Raw genomic sequence first — 24730 nt, 5'->3', positions numbered from 1 at the left:
TCATTGTTGCACTATTTTTGCACTTTCTTTATTATCTTAGTGGTTTTTAACAATGTTAATTTACTGGATTATATCCATTTGACCTCCTGGGACAAGAAGTATTTATGAATGTGGATTTACTTTTTGCTAGCTATGATTTTGGGCACTTGCCCTGTATTTCCATTCATCAATCATCATCATTGTACAGATAGAGGCTGTTTAGGAAATATTAAGGATTTTTAATTAAGACTTTTTTTCCTTTACCGATAATTTTCTCTAACAGTGATGTTATGAATTTATAATCATGTTTCTTTTAAATTATTTTAAAAGATTTACATTGTAGCTAGCGGACTGTATAAAAATAAGTCTTTTTACTATGTCCTTGTTTTCGTGGGAGGAGTCAATTGTGGGAACTACCAGTATATAACCACTGTGATCTCCGGGATTGTCATGTGATCAAGTCCGGGTTTCCCGGACGAAACGTGTCATGTTGCCGTTCCCATCGATGGAATAAAGCACTTCACTTGAATTACGAAACTCTCATTGTGGTCTGTACCAGGTTTTGTGTCGGTGCCGTGCCGTGCCTGGCTGCTTTCACTACAGGATTGTGGGATTATATATATATATATATATATATATATATATTTTTTTTTTTTAAACAATGTTTTTGTCCAACTCTGAATTCATATGCATTTCTCATGATTTAGTAATTGACATCAAAAAATTATATTCCCAACATGTACAATGAGAAGAAATTGAGAAACAACCAGAAATATAACTATTTCTCTTTAGCAGGGCATAAGTGTAAGAAATGTTGATACTAAATAAACCTATGCTTAAACCTCAAGCAGCTTTGCATAAAACCAGTCCGGCTTATTTTAGTGGCAATATGAAAAACTTTTATACAGCAATCAAACAGTAATAGAGTAAAAATCCAACACAAGAAAACCCCCAGACTAATCTATGAGAGTAGAGTTCATGTTAATGAATAAAAAGACTCTAAGACAACAAAAATATAATAAGTAGAATCGATGATATGAATTTCTAAAATTTTCAGAAGGAATAGTTTCAAAAAGCACAAAGCTTCAATTGTGGACATCTGGTTGCACTGGACCAGACTGGAGTTAAAAGTTAAGGCCGGCTGTGATTAAGCACGAGGGTCAGATTCATGCTGGTGTAAAAGTTTATCTTCTAGCTTAGTCCAATTTCATGCGAGAAGCACTTGTGGATGAGGTATTTAGCGGTCCGGCTACAGGTTGGATCTGGAGAGTGGCTCATTATGATGGGTTGCTGAAGTCCCAGGCCTAAGTCAGAACTTCATGTTGGCACTGCGGTCATCATTGGCACTAAGAACTTGTCAACAATCAGATCTTCGCTTTGGTGGGAAATGCAGGTAGTTGTCAACCCAAAGAGCTCTGGATGGTGAAGTATGGGGCGTGTATCTGGAAAGATCTTGTGGCAGTTGGATGCAGTTTCTGCATTAGCCTTGGTTAAGTCTGCACGCATTGGCGAGAAGATGAGAGTTGGTTCTCTTCAACAAGAAGAGCTCACAAGGTCTGGTTTTTCACCTGGTGTCCAGTTCTTTTCAGTTTTAGGGTTGGGGGAGTACACTCTATCACCATCCAAGGGTCCAGATCCTTGATTACACTCTTTGGTGGCATGGACTCTCTCCAGCAGAGGGCAGCAGCATGGTTCAGGCAAGTCTTGTTGGTACTGGACAGCTGCCCAGTTGCATGGAAGCCCATGGAAACTAAGGGGCATATTAGCAAGAACCTCGTTAAAATTATCGCCGTTTTACCGCAGGAAACTGCGGCTAAAACTGCGATAATGGGCTTGCTAATATGCGTTATAGAATTCCAGTAGAAGCCCAGGTTAGATGTCCTGCACGCATATTAGCATGTTAGCAAGCCCATTATCGCCATTTTAGCAGCAGTTTCTTGCTGCTAAAACGGCGATAATTCTAACGAGGTTCTTGCTAATATGCTCCTATTGTATCCCTATAGCTCAAATGGGTGGTCAGCTAACTGACCCCTGAAGTAACTTCTGTGGTCCTGGGTTCAAAGAAAGCAGCTGAAGTCTTCCTTCAGCCTTCAGACAGTGGAGCAGTCCTTCTCCCGAGGCTCCACAGGTACTGGAGTGTTCTTATGTGAGGTTTTGAGGTTGCATTTGTAGTTCAAATCTCTTTATTAAGTGTATGTGTAATCCCTATACTCACCTAAAACCTTTGGCTGGAGAGGGTAGCAAAGATGGAGGAACAAGAACTGGGGTGGGGAAGGCATGGTGGTACAGAATGGGCAAGGTGGGTATGGTGTGAAGGAAAGGTTGAAAGGGGAAGAGAAGGGTGGGTTGGGTTGACCAGTCAGTTGTTATATGCTCAGCGAGTACTCATCTGTAGTTCATTTGGCCACCTGGACCAATAGTATTTCACTATGCCATTAATGCTCCTGGGGTTCTAGCCAGTCATTCTAAGCATTCTGAGATATATTGTGCATGAATGTTCTCCTAGGTCGCGGGATAAGTATTGCAGGGCAGTATCTCTTTCACGGAGACCGTGATCTCCTACATGGCCACACCTTATGTTGCCCGTCCGAGTGTGCTGCTAAGTGTCCTTGCCCCAGTTTGATAAGAGAACTTGTTGCACAACCCAGAAGGCCAGTGGAATTGCCTTTCCCCTGTCTGAGGTGAGTGGGTATGTCAGTGGGTTTAGTCACCCTGGCAGAATATATCTGGAAAAGTGAAGAGTATTGATTGTGGACTTTTTGGCTATGTCCTTGTGAACCCCTTCCCAGTATGGAAGGACTTTGGGGCAGTTCCAGAAGAGATGGTTAAGTGTGCCTACCTGGTTGCAGTTGCGCCATCCTAAGCCTGTTGTGTTAGTCTTCGAGAATGCCAATATGGCTGGGATGTAATATCAATTGTGTGCCATTTGAGCATGGATTCTTTTTTGGCAGAACTAATGGAGGATGTGCAGTCTATGTGGAGAGTATTGCACCATTCCTTAGGCTTGAATTTGTGTTCCAATTTGTTCTCCCACCACCTCTGAGCCAGGAATTTACTGTTGTCTGTAGGCGAGTTAGGCAAATGTGTAAATGTCCGACTGTATTTGTTTGTCATTCGCCTTGGTGAATAACCATTTATCAAATGTAGTAAGCGGCCTACTAGTGTGTGGGTGGATCAACGGGTGGGAGACCCATTGTTTTTGCATTGCATAACTTCAGAACTCGCTGTCCGGAAGGCTGTAAGTGCCTTGAAGCTGTGAAAAGTCCAGTGCCCTCATACGGTCGCACAAATCTCCAAATCGTTCGCCATTGGCTGTTTGTCATACATGATGTTCTGTGCCCGTGTATGCTGGCGGGAATGCTGAATTCCTTTCGTCATCCGCACCTTATCCCATACTGTCATGGTTGTTCTGGTGATAGGGGGATGTATACCCTGCTGAGCAATGTTTTTTGGCATGCCAGATATGGATCCCTGGTATACCCTGATCGACAAAGCACCAATGTTTACAGGAAGGGGCCTTGTCCATTCGACCATGTATCTAAGTTGGCTGGCTAAATAGTGGTGCGTAAGCTGCAGAACTCCAAGGTCACCATTAGCAACAGTTAGGTCTGCTCGCTTTCTTGCCATCCAGGGTTTCCTGCCTTCACAGTTGTATGAATCTATTGTATTCTGGAGTTTGGTTAGCATATGTGGGGGCGGGTTTAAAGGAAGTGTCTTACATATAGAAATTACAGTGTAACAGCGTCGTTTTCACTGTGGCAAGTCTGCCCATCCAATACAGGCCTCCCTTCCTCTATCTCTAGAGATCTCCGCTTACTGTGTCTAGGAGAGATAAGTAGTTACACACCGCCATCTCTCTGAGGGATGAGTACAATGTGAGATTTCGCCTTGTTGTGCTGCACTACGGGAAAGGAAGAGGGCAGGAACCATTCATGGTAAAACTGGGAATGTGGCAAAATCCACGGGTGGATGCGTGGGAACAAACACGCTCCACTCATGGAACGCCTTCCCAAGGCACAGTAACTTGAGGCAGTGACTTACGCTGATTTGTGTTCATCCAGATTTACCAAGCACTGCAGGCTCACACAAGGGGCCATATTATCAAGAAAGGCGATAACATTATCGCCGCTTTAGCGGCTGGAAACTGCCGCTAAAGCAGCGGAATTCACAAGGGCATATTATCAAGCCCCTTATCGCTGGTTTAGCTGCAGTTTTCTGCAGCTAAAGCGGCGATAATGTTATCGCCGTTCTTGATAATCTGGCCCACGGTGCCTTGCATTGTGTGGTAAATCTGAATTAGGGGGCATATTACCAACCAATAGAGATAATTTTTGTCTCTAACTTGTTTAGAGACAAAAATTATCGCCGCAAATCGGCGATTTTTATCGCAGATAAACCTTGCTATTAGCAAGGTTTATCGCAAATGCGATAAAAAACGGCCGCAATGCATGAATATCACTGAAAAGTCAGCGATATTCATGCATTATCGAGCAAATGCTCTTAGCCATGTTATCCACCTCCCATTGGATAACATGGCTAAGAACTGCTCAGGGTAGGTGTTAGCTTTTGGAGATATTTGCGCTTAGCGCGAATATCTCCAAAAGTTGGTAATAGGAGATAGCGATGTCACGCCCACTTTGCATGTCATTAGTGATAAATATCACTGACATGCAAAGCGGGGCCCAAGATGGTCACTATCTCCTATTAGCTGTCGCTAACTGGTGTTAGCGACAGCTTGGTAATAGGGAGATAATTTTATCTTCGCTTTCTTGGCTTTTAAAGCCAAAAAAGCGGAGATAAAGCCCCTTGATAATATGCCCCTAAGTGTTGTGTTGCGTTGAGCTTGTGTTACCTTGCGTGATGCAACACTACGATAAATATGTGCACTAACTGTTACGTAGAACAGAAAGGCCTCAAAGGAGTTGCTCTGAACGGTTGGAGAAAAGCTTAAAAAAATATAAGATTCAGAGGAAAAGAGCTGGGAGCAGCTTGACTTGTCGGGCAATTAAGCATCAAACAGTGCGCCTGAAATGGCAGACGGTGGTGGGTCCAGTTTGGCGGTCATCCTGATATTTATCAGTACAAATGCTGTTATGCAGCATATTGCATTAATTACAGAACATACCCCTAGCAGAAGATCTTCTGGTTCTCACAGGCAGCAGGCCTAATTTTGTGTGATTTTTTAAAATGACTAATAGTCCAATTTAGCATCAGCAGAAACGTTAACTCTTTAGGGCACTTCCAATTATATGGCACTTAAAATATTCCCAGAAGCTGAAGAAGCTTCAGTTTCATCGTTATCAGGGGTCTGGGATTCATGCGAATTCATGGATGGAGTCAAAGCTGCGTAGTTTGAGTAAATGAAATGCAATCGTATCAATGCAACATGGTCACGTTAATTATTTGCACAGAAAAACTCCCTTTTCCTGGGTTACCGGCCCAGCCCTCTGCGGCAATGTGACATAAATGACTGCACTTACAAACCTGCTCTTCCAGGCTGGGCTGATAAGGTCCAGTGTTCTAAAAATAAAGAATAAAGTAAAGAACGCCCTAAATGAGAAAAGAAAACTTGCATTCCAGAATGCCGGGCTAACATATTCGAAGACATATAATAAATAGCAGGATAAATAGTTGTGCACTCTCCACCTTTGAGGGTGATCAACGAGGATGCAATCTGTATCCAACACAAGTGCTTTATTTTAGCCAATATAGGAAATAAAGTGCCAGTTTTAATAACTTCTCACGCAGCGCAGTGCAGAAGTAATGAATGTGGATCACTGACACAATACAGACAACAAAATTGCATAACAAAAATATTGTGTCAGAAATATCATTTACAAAAATATCATGTCCCTATCCTTGTATAAGTACAAACATTTAGAAAGTAAAATATTGTTTCACATGAATATCGTTAGAAAAACATACAAAAATATAAATTGTTACTATATATTGTTAAAATAGTAAATCTTACATATTTTAATATATAACATTAGTATAAGGTATATTAAATAAATGTAAATATTATTTAATACTATATGTAAATATATACCTATGTAAAAGCACACACACACATCTGCTTTATTGTACCTTCAACTAGCACTGGGATGCTCATGTTGGAGCAGCTGTTTGCGCTTTATAAACTTCTTTTGCAGTCTGCACATAAAACATAAATAAAAAACAACAAAACTTATTACACCATTTACATAATTGATATTAAATTAACTAATTAATTACCAATTAATAATTGTCTAATGGTAACTTATTACTTTATGTATGTCTCTGTTTGTTTGTTGTCCTTTCTCTGCTGACTCCGGGGCTCACCTGTCTCCAGTTCCTCGGCCGGGCTTGGCTCCGCCCCCAACCTCTGTGGCTCTGCCCCCAACCTCCGTGGACGACCGGCCGGGCTTGGCTCCGCCGGTCAGTGAACTGCATAACCCAGGATCCCTGGCTGACGCTGACGCCACCAACGAGCGCGCCAGGAGGCGCTTAAAGTTGCGCAAGGGGCTGAGTCCCCTGCTGTTTGTTTGTTGTCCTTTCTCTGCTGACTCCGGGGCTCACCTGTCTCCAGTTCCTCGGCCGGGCTTGGCTCCGCCCCCAACCTCTGTGGCTCTGCCCCCAACCTCCGTGGACGACCGGCCGGGCTTGGCTCCGCCGGTCAGTGAACTGCATAACCCAGGATCCCTGGCTGACGCTGACGCCACCAACGAGCGCGCCAGGAGGCGCTTAAAGTTGCGCAAGGGGCTGAGTCCCCTGCTGTTTGTTTGTTGTCCTTTCTCTGCTGACTCCGGGGCTCACCTGTCTCCAGTTCCTCGGCCGGGCTTGGCTCCGCCCCCAACCTCCGTGGACGACCGGCCGGGCTTGTCTCCGCCGGTCAGTGAACTGCATAACCCAGGATCCCTGGCTGACGCTGACGCCACCAACGAGCGCGCCAGGAGGCGCTTAAAGTTGCGCAAGGGGCTGAGTCCCCTGCTGTTTGTTTGTTGTCCTTTCTCTGCTGACTCCGGGGCTCACCTGTCTCCAGTTCCTCGGCCGGGCTCGGCTCCGCCCCCAACCTCCGTGGCTCCGCCCCCAACCTCCGTGGACGACCGGCCGGGCTTGGCTCCGCCGGTCAGTGAACTGCATAACCCAGGATCCCTGGCTGACGCTGACGCCACCAACGAGCGCGCCAGGAGGCGCTTAAAGTTGCGCAAGGGGCTGAGTCCCCTGCTGTTTGTTTGTTGTCCTTTCTCTGCTGACTCCGGGGCTCACCTGTCTCCAGTTCCTCGGCCGGGCTTGGCTCCGCCCCCAACCTCCGTGGCTCCGCCCCCAACCTCCGTGGACGACCGGCCGGGCTTGTCTCCGCCGGTCAGTGAACTGCATAACCCAGGATCCCTGGCTGACGCTGACGCCACCAACGAGCGCGCCAGGAGGCGCTTAAAGTTGTGCAAGGGCACTCGTCCCGCAAGGACGCGCGCGGGACGCGCCGGACGAAGCCCGGACTAAGGGTGGACAGTCTGCGACAGTCCGAGACTGTCAGAGACTGGACTGGGCCAGTTATTCTGCCCGTAACTCTAAAGGTTAGGTGAGACTTTCTCATTGTTAAAGGTCGCCTCTGGACACCCTTTTCCCTAACTGTGTACGATAAGAGGCTAAGTTGCTGGTGGGTTATTGGTATTGGGTCACGTTGGGTTTCAGTCTGCGCATAGCTCCTAAACGATTACTGTATTAGTGCGCTATGCCCAGTAGAAAGCTATCTCCGATTAAGAATACTGTGGTATATAAATAAATAATACCGGATCTAGGTTTGACTGGACATAGCAATAACAGATAGCTCAATAAATAAGAGTCAAGATTCGAGGTAGTAGGAGTTTGCAGGTTTAATACAGCATAAGGACAGGAACAGGACAACCTGCACAGGAATAGGATGGCAGAGCCCTGCAGGGGGGACAGGGAATGAGCGCGCTAACTTTAATAACAGTACACAAGCATATATACTAAAACAGTTGCATTACAATACATACGATAGGCGGAGCAGTGGGTGTGGTCAATAGCAGTCGCGAAAGATAAGGGTGAAAGTAGGTGTAACAGGAGGCGTATACATAGACATGTGATGTAAACGTAACAGAATATGTCATAAATAGGGCGGAAACATGGAGGGGGCTACCTAAGGAGCCGGGACCTCTAACCTAATGGTGCGCGCAAACTGACAATGACGTGTTACTAGGAGAAGCTGGGGGCTATGAACTCTGCGCTAGGAGTAGAGACTGAAGTCTGGAGAGTCAGGGCGACATGTACCTAAACCCTATCTAGTATCTAATGTTTAGAGGACATGTTGATATAAACTAAGAGTCAGGAGAGGAGAGGCTAACAGACTCTAAGACTGGAGCATGCATTATTCTACATGTAGTGCGTGTTGAAGAACATTAAATGACCATTAATACAGTATTTCTCCCACATGGAGACGTAAAGGCTAGACAATGACGGAAACTATTGATGCGATTCAGTAGCTTAGGAATGCAGAGAAGGAGGGTTGGACTGATAACTAGAATCATAACATACTCTTGGCAGACTAACAGGCAGAGCCAGGCCGAGCCGGGCACTGTGGGGCAGGAAGTAAGTGAAGGGTCGAGGATACAGGTGGGGGCTGTATCGCTCCTCAGCGAGGGTTCAGGAGACAGGAGCTGAATCTGGTGTCCGGGCCCTTTTGAGGCCTAGAAACGGGGACGTTACAATGAAATAACGTGCACACTGGGAAACGTGGCAACGTAACTTTACATAGGCCTGATATTCATAGTATTCACGAGAACTGGAAACTGACATACTAGAGATGGACACAACTGTAATTGCGTCTTTAATCGATCATGGGGAAATACATATGCATATTAATCATGCACACATAACATAGGATGGGGAACACGTAGGGACACAGAACATGGCAAAATTTACTTTTCCACATTCCCTCCTTGTCACTACGTTTCCATCAGGAAACATCAATATTCATGATACCATCTATCATTTCATACAGTATCATTTGCTCGTCTCGAATTTTCTTGGAACGGGATTTAGGACGGGACTTGGGACTAGGAATACAAGAGGTAGCACAAATGCCACAAATCGCAGGGCCACATTGTATACAGAGGCAGCAACTGAATATGATCGCTACTGCAATACCTAGAAAGGACAACACTTTCCATCCCCAGGCGGAAATTATATTCCAGAACCAACCGGACCATGTCCAGGTGCCTGGATCTTGGTGTAACATATGGGCAATTTTATGGAGTCTGGTTATAGCTGAATAAACAGACGGCGCGTTATTTGGAATGAAAATGCAGCAACTAGATCCGATGACTCTATAAGCCCCGCCCCTATCGGCCAGTATGACGTCAAGGACGAGACGATTCTGGAGCACGACATTTCTCATAAAGGATTGCTCCTCGGTTAAATTACCTAGAGCAGAAGTAGTCTCAATCACTACTGCTTCGAGTGTTCTGGTTAATCTACGTATCAGTTTACTATTCACGACAGTACCTAAATAAGGGAAGACACCTTTATTGATATCTATGTATTGTTCTAGAGCAGTTTCAGTATAATCGACAATCGGGAGGTCTCTTTTGTGTCTCGTATGTACTAGGTGGGAATTCCTATGATAGTCAGGTGGGGCGAGAAAAACTGGTGGCAGTAGGAAGGCAATGTAACAGGTACCCTCCCACTCGAGGGGCAGACGAACATATGCGGTCTGACCACAAACAAAATAAGAATGACGTGAAGCTTTGAAAATAGATTTCCTACTGTCACTATACTTGACAATAGTAGTACAATCACTATGGCCTACATGTACGGAACCATTCTTTCGGACACATAATTCGCCTTTAACTGGTAGTACTGACATAGCAGGTAAGTCTGGAGTAGTATCAGACTGAACATTCAGGACCATGAAATTCGAAGAATAATTACCCAAATTGTACACTTCATTTTCTAGATCTAACCCTGTTCTGTGGGGAAGACCTTGCTTGTCTGGAAAACATGTACTGTTAAGAAAAGACATATCTGTTGAGGATGACGTTAACGTGGACCATGCTCCACATGAACCATTATGTGAAAATGGATAAGGAAAGAGTGGCAGAACTCCCTTCGGTGTCTGGAAAGGGGGGAGTCGACCACACACCCAACAATTAGTGGCATTGCTGGTCTGGTGTGAATAATGTAACATGCGGATAAAGGAATTATTACGCATAGCAAGACGATAAGATAGTTCATGAGAAGGCAGATCACTAAACGTGTGCTCTACTGTAGCAATAGAAGACTTATTTACATGAGAAACTGGAAAACACAAATAAAATGCATAACCTGTGCAGGTAATCATGAGGCTGAAAAACAATATGAAACTTAGAAAAACGATACATCGGATTGAGTTTTGACTAACTCTCTCACTATGGGGGTCTATTTTATACATGTCAGAAACCGGTCTAACCGTTTCACCTAGGGGAGGACTTAGACAATCAAACTGGCTGACTTATTTTACTAGACCTTAATTTTAGCTTATACTCCTGTTGCGTAGTTTTCTCTAACAGGGAGGGTTTAGTATCATTGTCTTTTGCGGGACAGTCCTTAAGAATAGTACTTTGGCAATCCTTAAAATCCTCGGAAATGTTCTTGGAAACAGTCTTTAATCCATAAAACTTTTTCACGTGAGACAGGTGGACCCAGCCCTTCCTGCCTTCCAGCTTGACGGCAGTACGGGTGGCCAGGAGGACCTGTTTTGGCTCCTTCCAGCGAGGCTCCAGCGGACTTGAACGATCAAAGTTCCTCACAAGAACCAGATTTCCGGGAACGATCTCATGCGGTGCCACCTCGGTATTGTCTGGAAATGCGGCGGCAACCTGTGAACGACAAGAGTGTAGGGCAGACATCAAGGAAGCTAGGTAATCTGTCAGCATATTACTTGAAACATCGGTAATACTTCGAGGTCTAGGTGTACCCCACATGTTAGGGGGGCGGCCGAATACGACCTCATACGGGGACAGACCTGATCTGGAATGTGCGACCATGCGCATATAAAACAAAGCGACTGGCAGAGCTACTAGCCAGTCCACACCTTTCTCTTTACATATTTTGGCAATGCGGATTTTCAGGGTCTGATTATGTCTCTCCACGAGACCGGCTGCTTCAGGATGGCGTACACAATGGAACTTCCACTGGTACCCTAACAAAAGGGAGATGTGTTTCATGAGCTCAGATGAGAATGGCTGGCCGTTGTCAGAATATACGACTCTAGGGAGTCCGTAGCGGGGGAAGAATTCACGAACCAACTGCTTGGCAGTGGTCGCGGCTGTGTAATCTGGGACCGGATATGCTTCTGTCCATCTGGACAAAGCGCATACAACTACAAGGACATACTTGAAACCTCGACATCGCTCCATCTGAATATAATCCATTTGGAGGACTTCAAAAGGGTGGTCAGGGGGCTGGAATCCACCTTGTTCCACGGGGACACTTTTACCTGGATTAAACTGGCAACATATCATACAGGTACGGACTTTCTGCTTGGCTGCAGCTCGTAAATGCTTGTTGAACCAAATGTTCTGGATACTGTCTAACATAGCTTTTTCTCCTAAATGTGCTGGACTATGTGCGGTATTGATAATGACTTGAACCATTGAGTCGGGGAGAAACCATGTGGCTTTTCCCTTCGTTACCCATCCCTGATCTGTCTGGACCCCTCCTTGTTCGGACCATTTCTTAATTTCATCGGGAGTAGCATGTAACTGGATATCTATGACATCTTGAGTAGGGTCCTTAACTGTCATGCATGTAGTCGGATCTGGAGTATGGGTCTGTGTTGGATTAACTGAAATGTCTGGAGTCTGTGCTGTAAGCTTGGCTGTGCGATCTGCTAGATCATTACCTTGGGAAATAGTGTCAGTAACTTTCGTATGTGCTTTGCATTTCATGATAGCAATAGATGTCGGTAAGTGTATGGCATCTAACAGAGCTTGATTAAGGAGACCATGCTGAATCTTGGTTCCATGAGAAGTCATGAAACCTCTCTCCTGCCAGAGCACTCCAAAGTCGTGTACGACTCTGAATGCGTAACGTGAATCTGTGTAGACATTGACTTTCAGGTTCTTAGCGTGTATGCAGGCTTGGGTCAGAGCAACTAGCTCTGCTGCTTGAGCAGACAGGGTGTCAATACGGTGTGTTTCTATAACTTCAGTGTCAGAAGTCACTGCATACGCGGCTACTAGTTCTCCTGTACTTGTTCTCATACATGAACCATCCACATAAAGTGTCAGGTCGGGATCTGGTAATGGAATATCTGTCAGATCTTGTCTTGGCTTAGTCATAATATTAACTACTTCCACACAGTCGTGTGTGACAGGATTCGAAGTAACTGACGGTAACAGTGTAGCAGGATTTAGAACGTTGCAGCGTCTGATTTCTATGTGTGGCTGGAACAGTGTCAGTTCATAACCTGTTAAACGTGCAATTGTCAAGTGTTGAGTCTGTGTACGGTTTAAAAGAACTTCCACGGAGTGTGGAACTTGTACTGTCAAGGAATGTCCTAATACTATGGAATCACTTTGTCTGATAGCTAGTGCTGTGGCTGCAACTGACTTGAGGCACGCAGGCAGAGCCTGGGCTACAGGATCTAGTGTGCTCGAAAAATAAGCACAGGGCTTGTATTGTCCTGCTTGATCTTGTGTAAGAACAGATAATGCTGTACCTTCGCGTTCTGTGACGAAAAGTGTAAAAGGCTTACTGTAGTTCGGTGTAGCTAGAACTGGAGCTTGGCATAAAGCTTTCTTTAACTCATTGAAACTAAGTGTATGTTCAGATGTCCAAGGGAGGACAGTCGATACGGCTGCCTCCTGTGTCGTTAACTGTATCAGTGGCTTAGCTAGAAATGCATACTGAGGAATCCATTGTCTGCAATAAGAAGTAAGGCCGATAAAAGCACGTACCTCCTTCTGGGTCTTGGGCTGAGGAAGACTCGCTATTAACTGGATACGGTCGGGTGTCAACTGCCTACCCCTCTTGGACAGTAAGTGGCCTAAATAGATCACTTGCTGGACACAGAATTGAAGCTTCGAAGGGGACACCTTGTGCCCCATCTCGGCAAGGAAATACAGGACTGTAAGTGATGCTCGCTCGCAAGCACGTTCAGAACGGGCTGTGATCAGTAGATCATCGACATACTGGAGCAGGGCAGTGTCGGTTGGCATGTGAATGTTGTCTAGTTGTCTCTTAAGTGCTTGACTGTAAATGCTAGGACTTTCTGTGAAACCTTGAGGAGCTCGTGTGAACATATAGCTCCTTCCATTTAAACAAAATCCGAAAAGAAACTGGCTGTCTGGATGAATGGGGACACTGAAAAACGCGTTCTTGAGGTCTATGACTGTAAAAAATGAGGCTTTGGAATCAATGGCTGTCAATAGGGAAGAGATATCTGGGACAACTGGGTACTGGGGAATAATACATTTATTGAGTTCTCGAAGGTCAATCACTAATCGATATACTGGAGGTGCATTTGGATCAGTACGTTTCATGACTGGAATGATCGGAGAATTACATACATTGGAGTCAGTTTCTACAACTACTCCTTGAGCCATGAGCTCGTCAATAATTTTGGATAAGGCTGTTACAGCCTCAGGTGGCAATCTGTACTGTCTGATTCGTGGTAACACTACACCTGGTTTGAGAGTCACACGATGGGGTGTGATTTGCATATAACCTACATCAGTTGGACCTTGCGCCCATAGATGCTGCGGAACATTGGACAATCTCGGATCAAAATCTCGTAATACATAGTGACCCTTGAAGTCACGTAGAAACAGGCGTATTCCCTCTGGGGAGCAGCAAATAACTGCACCTAATTCTTTCAGTGTTTTAATACCTAACAGATTTTCTGGACATGACTTCGTAAGTAACAGATCAGTAGTGCGGGACAATGGACCTACTTCTAGAGTAACTGGCTTTGAAATCTCATTTACAATAGGCTTTCCTGAAAATCCAAGGGAAACATTTCTAGAGCCTGAGAGCGGAGCCCCTGGAACTTCGGCGTGACTAATGGTGGTCCTACTTGCCCCTGTATCAATCAGAAACTTTCTGTCTTTCCCTAATACTTGACTATGAACATAGGGACCTTCTTGATCTACAGGTATCTCGATGAGAGGCAAGCCTACCTCCCTCTCTAGGCTGTTTCATGAATACGGTTGATACTCTGGATACTCAGACTGTGCATACTGGTACATCTGCTGTGTAACATGCTGTGTTGCAGCAATAGGCTGCGGCGCTGGAACTGTCTGTTGTGCATTCTGTGGCTGAGAAGTCTGTGAAACTTGTTCTTGTCTAGGCGGACGTGGTCTTTCTTTAGTCTTACCGGTAGCTATGTTGTGTTTCAGAACTGCACACTCGTTTATAAAATGACCTGGCTGTTTACAATAATTGCAGGTCCCTTTAACGGGAACTGCAGGATGACTGGCTTGATTCGTACCCCTCTTCTGACTGTCTTGAGGAACAGATTGTGCAACTAGTACTTTCATTTTCGTGTCTTTCATACGTTTCCTTTCATGATCTTGCTCTTCTCTGATTCTATTCTGGTGATACTGAAGCATCTGTAACATTTGGGACGGGGTATTAGCTTGCCAGGTACTTTCGACTTTCAAAACTCGATTCTTAACTTGTGGACTTGAATTCTCGACTAATTTAGTAACAAAAAGATGAGGGTATGACTCGCTACTCGTCTTGAGGCCACTGTTTATAATAAAGCATTTCTCAAATCTAGAATAAAAATCACTAGTGTCTTCGTCTTGTTTCTGTTTACAGGCTGAGATTGCATCCCAGTCTTCCTTTTTAGTTGCTAATAATCTGGGCAAAACTTGTATTAACAGTTCTGGTAATTCTTTACATTTCTCTCCAAGACCGGTACCTGGTACTCGTATCTTATCTTCAGCTTCTAGAACTGCCCAATCGATCTTTTTCTCTCCCACCTCCCATTCTTTTTCCTTGAGTTTTTCATATATGCCTGCGGGCAATAGGACTTTTAGCATTTTAATAATATCTGGATAAGTGTATTCTCCCATACGGAGCATGTCTTTTAATTCTCGGTGGAACCCTGCTGGATCTTTGTCGTGACAGGGAATTAGTTTCTTCATCTCTAAGAGTTCCATCTTTGTAATCGGAGTGTAAACAAACACTCGTTGCATTTCACCATCCGCTGTCCTAACTGGGTGTACTTCTCGTAACGGATTCTGTCTGTCTATATAAAAGGGTTTACTTTCTGGAGGTGAGACATGAACAAAATGCGGGTTCAGGAACGTTCTATATTTGTGGCGCTGTTCTAGAATAACACTAATTAAATCGGTACCTAGACCTTTCCATCTATACTGGAGTAACTCGTTCAGGACATCGTGTAACGGACCTGGATCAGAATGTTGACCCTCATACAGAGTAATGAGGTGCTGGATCATATACATACCCACCAGTCGTTGCTCGGCTGGGGGCAGTTTCAGAAACATTTGTGCCACTATTTCATCTGGAAAAGTGGTAGAATCAGTAATCCATCGGACTGCTGATCGGGCTAGTTCTTGTTCATGCATAGTACTTAACTCACTATAACCGATTCGTGATTTCAGAATGTGATCGGTAGCTTGAAATACTTGTTCTAGGGAACTTTGTTCTGGTGCTGGATGAGGAACAGTTTTCTTGTAGTCTAGACGTGAATGTCGGTCGGAAAGTCTAGTTCTACCTACATACGCTATTCTGGCGGGATTCTCGTCCTCTACCTCTTCAGTAGAAGAGTCATTCTCTTTCTCGCTTACTTGTGCTGCTTTACGTTGTTCGTGTAACTTTATTATTTCCTTACGAATTCTCTTGTACATACTCTCTATACTACTGATAGTTCTGTGTTTACCCTCGGCTATATTATCACTCCACCTTGTCAGGATTCTCATTTCGGCCGGATCTTTGGTCGGATAATCTTGTTCCCTTATTAAACAATTAATCAGAAACTTTAATAGCATGAGCTGGATCTCAGCTTTCCTTTGAGACATGGCTTCACCAATGCTTTCTGGATCTTCCCTGTACGGATGAAACGATATATTCTGTCTAGATCTTCTTTCATATTCGGTAGGGTGTCCAGATACACGGTCACCCGTCTTACACGGATGGAATATATGACCGTACTATCATCACCTGTGACTGGATCATAGCGGCATTCAGTAAGAGCTCGTCGGATATCTGCAACGGACTTATATTTGGGCGTACGCTGTAACGCACTTTCATGTAACTCGACTATCGTTACTCGTTGGTGTGGTGGCGGGGTACCAGGAGGACCTCCTCCTGCGGCCCCTATACTGGAATCGTCGACTGATACTCTTCGTGCTGGCGCGGCGGGAAATTGTAATGTAGGCTGGACCGGGGGTACCGTGGCAGGTACTCCGGTGTCTGGAGGAGCAGGAATTACATGATTTACAGGGACTGGCGGAACAGGATTTGCATATTCTGGAACCGTGTCGTCCAAATAGGACGAAATGAAAATATCAGCTGTGGTCGGTTTGTGACGTAGCTTGGTCGGAACTAATGGTGGCGGAAAATTACTAGATGCCTCCGGGGTTGCTTTTGGCAAGCCCTCGGCAAGAAGAGGGTACATACCCTTAATAAGGGCATTCCTCTGTCTGTCTGACTGTTCGGTTTTAACTCGTTCACCTATCTCGATTAGTTTCCTTTCTTGGGCTCGTTCTAAGGTTTCTCTACTTAATTCTGACTTTCTGATTTCTTTTTCGGTTCTTTTATGAGATTCTTTGCGCCATAACTCGATGGCATCTTTCTGTGACTGTCTGGCTTTCTTTTTCCATAATGCTTCTTCTACTCGCATGATGCACTCGGCATCCCATGTGCCTGATACAGGCCATCTATACTTTTCTTCTAACTCTTTGGTGTACTCCACCCATAAATCTAGATATAATATGGCACTTATGCCATGCTTCTGATACATAAAATGACCTGGACTGTCCCTAGGCGGGACAGGAACTGCTTCTTCTAACAGACCTTTTCTAGTTCTTAACTGACGTAATTTAGAAAATAGGGGCATGACTGAACTGTAATCTAGACACAATACAATACACAATGAACACGATAATTACACCACTTTCATACCACGACATTAAAATACATGAAGAACATTTAAAATAACAGTTCGGACAGAATACAACCTGGAATACTGAAAACAGAATACATGAATTTCTCGAGAACAGAACTGACTAGAACAGAGACTAGATGCACTGCTGAAACAGTACGAAACTTACCGGTCTCATAAAGAGACACGTCAGGACCCGCATCCACCGAAGTGGACACTTCGTTTTGGGATCTGTGTACCACCAAACCCCACGGACCAGAGACAATTAGATTGACCCTGTCTAGATACTACCCCAGCAACGGTACTCACCGGGCAGCAAGAACGGAAGGCCTCGGACTGGACTGGACTGCTTCGACGCCGGACGGATGAACTTCGGACTTCTGTTACGGGTGGGCCTCCGGATACCTCGGACCTTGGACTCTCGGCTTGGGCTCTGGTCGGGACTCGCCGCGTTCCTCCACCGCCTCGTCTGGATGCTGGACCGCAACCTCCGTCTCCTCCGTAGGCCTGAGGGATACTTGAAGCAGAAATATCTGCACGTGCACGGTATGGTTCCGTCACGGCTGCAGAGGGTCAGGGGGCCGGCGTGGCTTCACCGGCGCGTGGGGAAAGGGCAAGTCCCTATTCGGGCGCCATTCTGTGGTATATAAATAAATAATACCGGATCTAGGTTTGACTGGACATAGCAATAACAGATAGCTCAATAAATAAGAGTCAAGATTCGAGGTAGTAGGAGTTTGCAGGTTTAATACAGCATAAGGACAGGAACAGGACAACCTGCACAGGAATAGGATGGCAGAGCCCTGCAGGGGGGACAGGGAATGAGCGCGCTAACTTTAATAACAGTACACAAGCATATATACTAAAACAGTTGCATTACAATACATACGATAGGCGGAGCAGTGGGTGTGGTCAATAGCAGTTGCGAAAGATAAGGGTGAAAGTAGGTGTAACAGGAGGCGTATACATAGACATGTGATGTAAACGTAACAGAATATGTCATAAATAGGGCGGAAACATGGAGGGGGCTACCTAAGGAGCCGGGACCTCTAACCTAATGGTGCGCGCAAACTGACAATGACGTGTTACTAGGAGAAGCTGGGGGCTATGAACTCTGCGCTAGGAGTAGAGACTGAAGTCTGGAGAGTCAGGGCGACATGTACCTAAACCCTATCTAGTATCTAATGTTTAGAGGACATGTTGATATAAACTAAGAGTCAGGAGAGGAGAGGCTAACAGACTCTAAGACTGGAGCATGCATTATTCTACATGTAGTGCGTGTTGAAGAACATTAAATGACCATTAATACAGTATTTCTCCCACATGGAGACGTAAAGGCTAGACAATGACGGAAACTATTGATGCGATTCAGTAGCTTAGGAATGCAGAGAAGGAGGGTTGGACTGATAACTAGAATCATAACATACTCTTGGCAGACTAACAGGCAGAGCCAGGCCGAGCCGGGCACTGTGGGGCAGGAAGTAAGTGAAGGGTCGAGGATACAGGTGGGGGCTGTATCGCTCCTCAGCGAGGGTTCAGGAGACAGGAGCTGAACCTGGTGTCCGGGCCCTTTTGAGGCCTAGAAACGGGGACTTTACAATGAAATAACGTGCACACTGGGAAACGTGGCAACGTAACTTTACATAGGCCTGATATTCATAGTATTCACGAGAACTGGAAACTGACATACTAGAGATGGACACAACTGTAATTGCGTCTTTAATCGATCATGGGGAAATACATATGCATATTAATCATGCACACATAACATAGGATGGGGAACACGTAGGGACACAGAACATGGCAAAATTTACTTTTCCACAATACAATGGACAACTATCTAGTCCAGGTGGTTGCTAAAATTAATAGTGAGAGGAGATCCTCACTTGGGGTGGGTTCACCTCCTAAATTACCCTCACCTACTGTCCCAGCTCCAGACCCAGCCCAATCTCCTGACACAGATATTGGTAATTGCTCTACTGTACTAATTGACCCTGATGGTAACACTACTGTGGACCAAACAAACCGTGTAATGGAAGTTAGTGACAGTGAAGAAGAGATAGAAATACATCTACAAGAAGAAAAGTCCCCTTCTCCAGCGCCTGTACCACGAGTTACTAGAGGTGTTAAAGGGGCTAGGAGGGGCCAACCAAAGCGTGGCGGGCTCCGATCAAGTCGGAAGAAGCCTGCCTCTCCAGTCAGTAACACTGTGGTTGAGGAAGCTGGGTCAATAGATGATGCTTCCATGTCTTTAACCAACGAGCAATTTGAGAAATTGGTGGGTTTGATAGATATTAAGATCAAGGGAATTGTAAAGCCATTGGTTAGCAGGATTGATAAGCTTACTAACGAGGTTAATCGACTAGGAGGCCTTTTGAGCAAAACTCTGGAAAAATTAGAGAAACTGCCTGAAGAGGTTGTGAACAGGGCTGAATTAAAGATGGTAATCCCTAGATCCGAGGATGGTGGAGGTGTAGGTACGTTGACTAATCATCTTGAGGCACCACAGTTAGTTGAGGTAGAAGGTGGCCATGGGGCTGCACTCCCTCCAGTTGTTCCCCTGGCACAAGGATCTGAGCAAGAATCAGTTGAGCTTATTGTTGAGGCTTCTCCCCTAATCCTTGTTTTGGCTAATGTCCCTAAATTGGCCTCTGGTCAGGACGAATCCTCTACATCATTAATGTCCAAGGCCCTACACTGGCTAACTAATAATATGGTGATCACTCCCAGGGGTAGGCAACAGCTAGCAAAGGAATTAGTCACGGCCAGGCGGGTGGAGTGGATTGGAAGCAGTCCAAAAAAATTTAGCGGTGATTGTGTCATCTTGAACCTTTCAGACCCTGAGGTCTTAATTAACATACTGCCCAACCTCCTACCACCACAACGAAGATCCGCCGACATTATTCCACTTACCATAGACTTCTTCTATTATCGGAGAGGGAAGGGGCCCAATCGGTGCACATTAAGAACTAAATGGAATGTGGTTTCTGTTAAGGGGCGTTGTGCTGTCAAACCCACTGAATGGGGTCTAGACCTTGAGAACAGGTACGCGGCCCTCTCAAATCTGGATGCCTGTGATTGACTTCCTGGGGGTGAAAGCCCTTTGCTACTACCGGAAATAGACCAGAACCTATGTGCCTTGCCTGTCTATGGTAATGTGAATGATGATGATCAATCGATCCTTACAAGTGTTGCAGACCAGATAAACCCAGCAGCCCATACAGCGGATCAGTGCCCGTCAGGGGTGGGAAATTGGAATTTGGCTGGGCTGAGCTCTAAATTAGATTGTGGGGTCTGGCTTGGCTTTGTCAATTTATATGATGTCTGTTTATTCCAAGAGACTTGGGCCTGTGAACCTGTTTTTATGCAAGGTTATTTAAATTTCTCTGTACCAGCAATAAAGGGGTCAAAAGGTAGACCAATGGGGGGTCTTACAATCTGGGTTCGACAGACCCTTAAACTTACCATTAAAACTATAGAGACTAACCATAACGATATCCAGCTGATCAGGGTAACTGGTGCTATAGTGGGGGCACTTGATATATACAATGTATATGTTAGAAGTGCTAAAGGTGGTCGATCTGATGTTATAACTGCCTTGTCCAACTTCCTTGATACATTTCCATTGGTAATAAAATTGTGATAGCAGGCAACCATAACAGGACTTTTGAGCCTTTGGTCAGGTGTGAGTTATCTGTTGGTTCAGAAGAGGACTCCGAATGGGGTATTCCGGTGTTAGATCTGAAGCCAGTAACTCGCTGGTCTGAAGACATCATAGATCTAAATGCTATGTGCCTAGAAAAAGGTCTAAGAGCCTTGAATGGCCGGACGGCCTCGGATAAAACCGGCTCTATGACCTTTGACAATGGAAGACACAGAAGTAGGATAGATTATGCTATTTGTAGCCTACTTTTGTGGCCATCTATTTGTGATATGGAGGTTGTCACGAGACCTGAGAGCGATCATAACCCCCTATGCGTAGAGCGCAAATGGTGGTCAGGGGGGTCAGATCTAACTTGTTCAAACGCTCTTGTTCCACCTCTGGTCATCCCTGAAAATAACATGCGTAGGCTAAAATGGGCTAGTGTATTATCTAACCAACAGGCTATTGATACCATCAACTATGAAACTGACCAAGCTATATTAGCCATGGAAACAATTAGTGCTTCCCCCTCTGGTTTGGGTGAGGTGGTTGACATACATGAAACCCTTTTTGCTAAAATCAAAACATTCTTTCTGAAACCAGTAAGGAGTAATGTAGTTGGAGTTAAAAAAGATGCAAAATGGTTCAGTGCAGAATGTAGGGCAGCACGTATATCATTGGGCCAGGCCATCAAAAAGAGGGAGGTTGAAACTATTCGTATAGCCAGAAAGAGCTACAAAGCCAGCATTGTGAAAGCGAAAAGAGCGTGGGATGAGGCTCACTGGTGTAAATTGAAGAAAGCCAGCGATAGGAAGGATTCCAAAGCGTTTTGGAATATTGTTAAATGGGGCTGCGAAAGAGTTGAGGAATCGCCAAACAATAATGTGCCCCAGGAGGCCTGGGTAAAAAATTTTAGCTCGCAGTATGCTTCTAATATTCAGATTGCTGGTGAGGACAGTTTTACTATGTCTTTTCCACAGGGTAATCTTTTTAATGATAAAGAAATTATGATTGCTATAAAAGCTGTGAATAGAGGACGTGCCCCAGGTTCAGATGGCGTCCCTGCAGACAATTTTTTAAATGATAAGGAGCGGTGGGGTAAATATATCTACCTACTCATTAATTCCATTGCTAAGGGCGCTGAGGTCCCGGTTTCCTGGAGAGGAGCAGTGATCATTCCGGTGTACAAAAAGGGCAATTGAGCTCAGCCGAGCAACTATAGGCCAATAAGCCTGATCGACACAGTACAAAAAATAATCGGACGAGTGGTGGTAAATAGGCTCCTTGATTGGGCAGAAGAAAATAATATTTTATCACCCTTTCAAGCGGGATTTAGAAGGGCAACAAGCACGGTTGACCAAGTCTTTAGATTTCAATTGCTCCAATGGAAGACTGTGGTCCTGGGAGGAGGCAGCCTTTACGCGACATTTGTCGATTTGTGGGCTGCATTCGACCTGGTGCCTCGGGCAAAATTGTGGCAAGTTCTGCATTGTCTGGGGGTCCCTGAGGATCTACTGACTATGGTAATGCGACTGCATGAGTCCACTTTCGCTAAAATACAGTGGGGCGGTTACAATAAGGTCACAGAGGAATTTCCTGTTGAAAGAGGGGTGCGACAGGGATGTTCAATGGCTCCAACCCTGTTTACTTTATACATAAATGGTGTAGTCCCACCTATGTTAGCAGCCCAAGTAGACGCTCCATCCCTTGCAGGTTTACAAATCCCCATACTAATGTTTGCGGACGATACGTTAATCTTGTCCAAAACTCCTAGTGGTTTACAACATGCCTTGACCATCTTTGAGTCCTTTTGTGGGGACCATGGGTTGGAGGTGAACGCCACTAAAACTAAGCTTATGACCTTTAAGCCTCATTCAAGCTTTAAATCTAAGATTCTAATGAGTGGACGACCCCTTGAGGTGGTCAACTCATTCACATACTTGGGAATTCTTATTGCAGACAATAGTAAGTGGAGTCAGCATATAAATATTGCTACTCTCCGACACAAGCAAATATCGGGTGCAATTAATTTGGAACATAGGAAGTCTTTGACCAAACCCGTTAAGCCAGCTCTGCTGGTATATGAAGCTAAGGCTATAGGGTCTGCACTATATGGAGCTGAGATGTGGGGTAATGAAAATTTGAACTCGTTACAAGGGTCGGAGAACAAATTTTTAAGGTTACTTACTGGTACCCCGAAAAGTACCCCACTTCTACCATTAAGATATAAGCTTGGTAGGAAACAAATTAAGGATATAGCCAGATTACGACCAATCTTATATTGGCGTAGACTCTGGACTACCCCTGAGCTCGCGCATTATGCTGAAGGCTTTATTGATGTCATCAAAGCAGACTGCTTCCACAAAATTAGCTGGCTGAAGTCATTAAAGGCTACATTGTTCGAGCTTGGGTTAAGTTCCCTATGGTCTGACCCTCTAGGTGCATTATTTCCCTCTAAAACAGTTCTTAAAAATATATTTTGGGAATACGTTGCGAACAGGAGCTTATGTAATGTAAGCAATGGGTCTATGTCTGAGGGTTTCCTTGAGGTAAAAATGTACCCGGTTCTGGAGTTATACTGGGATGTTATCCCTAAACCGGGTGCTAGGAAGCTCTTATTTCAATTAAGAGCTGGAGCCCTTCCCTTAAGAACATTGACAGCCAAATGGGGCTCTGGGGGGTGTGATATCTGCCCCTCATGTGGAATAGGGAAGGAAACTCTTGGTCATTTTTTGTTTTCCTGCAAAGCATACTGCGCCCCAAGACGGGTATGGTTAGCACCTATGTGTAGGAATCTAGGAACTACTTGCAGTTTGGTTGCATTGCGCATTATCAGCTCAAGCCCTCTTTTATGGATAATGATAGCCACAGCAAAATATACTTCTTGGGCTTGGATGATACGGCAGAGATTGCTAGATAATTGACTATTCTCTCTATGTAAAATCTGTTTTTATGAAATTGTTCTCTAATAAATATGGTAATCATACAGGGACTGCTAGTAAGTTAACTATTCCCTGTATATAGTTTTTGTTTTTGTGCATTTGATACCATCACAGAGACTGCTAGTCATTTGATTATTCTCTGTTTGTAAAATTGGCTTTTATTACTCTGCTTTTATCATTTTTAGTCTAAATGAGAAACCTGGTATTTTTATAGAGACTGCTAGTTTATTGACTATTCTCTGTATGTAATCTTTTGTATCACGGAAAATTATATTGCAGCTTTTCTGAATTGTAATTATCTTTTTTAATATATTAACTAAATCCCTTTTTAAAAAAAAATATTTTATCATACTGTGAGAATTCTTTTACCTGAACACATTTTTATGGTTCAAATTGGTGCTTTGATATTGTTTGTAAATTTGATTCTATCTTAATTCTGTAATAACTGTGTGTGTCATGCTTTTATGAGTAATTGCTCGAATAAAGCACTTTTTGAATTGAATTGTATGTCTCACCCTTTACCCCTAAAAACTTAGCAACCCACAACCAATATATAACTAAAATAAATCAGTTACATAATCTACATCATTAACTATCATTTAAATAATTAAAAATAAAGAAATAATGAATTGCTAAATTATGATTACCTAATTATCTTCCAATGTATATCCATACACACCAAACAGCCTACACCTAATATATAACTAAAATATAGTTGTTACCCAATTTACATAATTAATAAAACAGTTAAAAAATAAATTAATAATTAATTGTTAAATATGTATTACTCAATTAACTTCCCACCTTATATCCCTACAAACCAGCAGCCAGCACCTAAAATATCACTATAAACTATAATTATTATTCAATTTACATACATAATAATCAATAAAACATTAATAATAAATTAATAATTCTCTGTTAATTAATGTTTACTTAATTACATTCCTACCCCATACCCCTACCAAACTAGCAGCATGCATCTAAAATATAATTTAAAATATAACTAGTACACCATTTACATAATTAATAAACAATTCTATTGTTAAT

Source organism: Lissotriton helveticus, chromosome 3_1 (assembly GCF_964261635.1).
Source record: "Lissotriton helveticus chromosome 3_1, aLisHel1.1, whole genome shotgun sequence".
In the NCBI taxonomy this organism is placed as follows: domain Eukaryota; kingdom Metazoa; phylum Chordata; class Amphibia; order Caudata; family Salamandridae; genus Lissotriton; species Lissotriton helveticus.
Note: the sequence above shows the minus strand (reverse complement) of the source record.